General features: G+C 48.3%; 1 long non-coding RNA gene across 1 annotated transcript; it reads left to right on the top strand.

Moving 5' to 3' along the window:
* Positions 1 to 301: 301 nt before the first annotated feature.
* On the top strand, positions 302 to 1400 carry LOC119256701 (uncharacterized). Its single transcript, XR_005127861.2, has 4 exons — positions 302 to 524; positions 613 to 714; positions 1208 to 1253; positions 1373 to 1400. It is a non-coding gene; the product is annotated as an uncharacterized LOC119256701 (long non-coding RNA).
* The last annotated feature ends 1591 nt before the right edge of the window (positions 1401 to 2991 follow it).

A 2991-nucleotide genomic window follows, 5' to 3' on the forward strand; every position in this document is an offset into this window, starting at 1 on the left:
GCTCCTCTTTAACAGTGCCTCATTAATGATCTAGGGGAGGAAAAGGCAGAACTTGAGGGACCCCATTCCTTTCTTAAAGGGCCCCATCCTTGCTCTGAGGATTCCATTTCCATTCTCTAGGGCAGGCCCCTTTCTCAGGGCCCCCAGGGCCACCATGCCAGCTGGGGGCCGGGCCGGGAGCCTGAAGGACCCCGATGTGGCTGAGCTCTTCTTCAAGGATGACCCCGAAAAGCTCTTCTCTGATCTCCGAGAAATTGGCCATGGCAGTTTTGGAGCCGGTGTACTTTGTGAGTTGGGGCTTAGGAGGGTGAAGGAGGGATGGGGCCTGTATCTTTGTCCCCATGAAACTCCAAACAGCCCCTGTATCCCACTCGTGTTTCCTGCCTTCTACAAGTCTCCTGCTGCCCAGTTCTCGCTGGGAACCATCACTACTTTCTGGTCTGGTCCTCTAGGCCCGGGATGTCCGTAATAGTGAGGTTGTGGCCATCAAGAAGATGTCCTACAGTGGGAAGCAGTCAAATGAGGTAGGTCAGCCTTGACATGACTAGGTGGGGCAATAAGTGACCCTAGTCTCAAAATGCAGCTTTAATAAACCTCTCCTGATCTCCTCAGAAATGGCAGGACATCATTAAAGAGGTGCGGTTCCTACAGAAACTCCGACATCCCAATACCATTCAGTACCGGGGCTGTTACCTGAGGGAGCATACGGCTTGGGTGAGCTGGCCCCCTGACTCTGGGCTCATCTTTTTCCCAACTTTGGCCCATCCTTATACTGGTCTCTATTCTCTTAGGTAGACCCTGTTCAGGTTGTCGCCATGAGAATCTTGGGAGGAGAAAGTCTCCTGATCACTTTAGTCCTCAGACAAAACCATAAACAGCAGTGTCCCTCAGAGGAGAGGCTGGTTTGAAAAATGACACAGACTAGCAGCAGTTGGAAAGAAACATCTGGCTGGAAAAGATGGAGATTGAATGGGGCTTTGAAGGGATGCAGATGGGCGTAATGGTGATATCTTGGGCTTTTTCTAGGGGAGACCCTCACACTGGGGATAGTCCTTACCATTCCCTCATTTTCTCAGTTGTCCTTCTTCCCTGTCATTCCCCTGGGGGCATTGCCTGAGTGGAGGATAGGAGGAAGCACTCTCTTTTGGAGATCTACCTAAGGGAGATGGCCAGATCTGCTGATCTCTGACCCTTGACCCTTCCTTAGCTGGTGATGGAGTATTGCCTGGGCTCAGCTTCTGATCTTCTAGAAGGTAAGTGACTCTTTGACTAATAAGTGGGAAAGAAAAAAGAGTAGGGAAGGGTTAGGGGGAGCTTGTTTCAGTCCCACCCTTAGGCTTCCTCCCTTTGATGTTTTCCCTTATTTCCACAGTACACAAGAAGCCCTGCAGGAAGTGGAGATCGCAGCTGTGACCCACGGGGCCCTTCAGGGCTTGGCTTATCTGCACTCCCACAACATGATTCATAGGTACAGTAGCACTGATGATGGCTGGGAGTGGGTGCTCTCTACACTGCTCCTTATTCTGCTGGGTTATGGTCTTAGAAACTTGGTACTAAAGCCCCTGTCAAGCCTTTCTGAGCCATGTATCTTATTCCTATGCTTTGCCTCACAGGGATGTGAAGGCTGGAAACATCCTACTGTCAGAGCCAGGCTTGGTGAAGCTAGGTGACTTGGCTCTGCATCCATCTGGCACCTGCCAACTCCTTTGTGGGCACCCCATACTGGTGAGTGGGAGATGGTGGTGAGGAAAAGTGCTCCCAAGATGATGGGAGCAAGAGTTGTCAGGGTCTGGGCAGTGATTAGCTTCTTTTTCCAAACCATCTCCCAGGATGGCTCCAGAGGTGATTCTGGCAATGGATGAGGGGCAGTACGATGGTAAAGTGGATGTCTGGTCTTGGGGATAACCTGCATTGAGCTAGGTAAGGAGTTCTCTCTGCTTCCTCATCTACTTTTCTCTACTCTTTTTGTTGTTATTGCTGTACCATCCTATTCTCAGACCTGTAAGCTGTTACCTGTTTTCACTCTATCCTTATCCCCATATAGGCAGCTGCAATATCCTGCCAGTTCTGAGAACCCACAAGATTTCATAACATCTATTTCTTACCTGTTCTTCTATACTAGTTCCACATCTTTTTGCGTGCCCAGTTTGTACCATACACACTACTAGTAGATCCTAGGTTACAGAGGTGAGTGAAACTTTTGTAAACCTCATGAAATTTACATCCAACTTGGAGAAATAGCTTTCTTCATGTGATGACAGCTGAATGGAGAGTTACAGGAGCAGCACAACCACAAAACAAAGAACTTGATCTAGTTTAAGGACTATCCGGAGGGTTTCCCTGTAGCAGAGATGTGTCTAAACTAACCACATGACAAATAATATTTAAAATAGTTAGCCTGCTTGAAGACTTGTGGGGAAGAGCATTCCAGAACAGACACCTGGAATCCTGAGGTAAGAAGCAGGCATGGGGAGCTGGTCTAGCTTCAGTTGTTTGGACATATAGCAGGTGAGTGGTGAGGCCAAAGAGATAGCTCAAGTGAACTCATGAGGCCTTGAAATCATGTCAGGGTTCTAATCACTGCCAGCCTACACTGTTCAAACAACTATCTAGTGAGGGCAGTATTCTAAAGTTCCCAGCGTGGTATCAGATACAATAGTTGCCCCAGATGGTGATGCCTTTGGTTATTCTTACCACCTCTTGCAGGATCTTTTCTACTCCAATCTCTTCATTCCAGTCTCTCTCATGTCAGAGAGATCTGCTTCAGCTCAGTGCTGCTGTTTCCACTCTTGTCATCTGAGTATCACTATGCTTACCCATTGCCTTCTAGACCCTTAAATCACCCCCGTTATTCCTTCCAAGCTAAAGACACTACTTGCTAAAGGCTGGCTTCTCCCGTCATGAGCTCCACCCTGAATGTGCCACCAAATTTTTCCATTTTCTCCCTGGTTTGTATTGTGTCCTGCCCCAGTTCAGACATTTAAGCATACC

This window comes from Talpa occidentalis, unplaced genomic scaffold (assembly GCF_014898055.3).
Source record: "Talpa occidentalis isolate TD23 unplaced genomic scaffold, MPIMG_talOcc4v2.1 talOcc4.3939, whole genome shotgun sequence".
Lineage (NCBI taxonomy): Eukaryota > Metazoa > Chordata > Mammalia > Eulipotyphla > Talpidae > Talpa > Talpa occidentalis.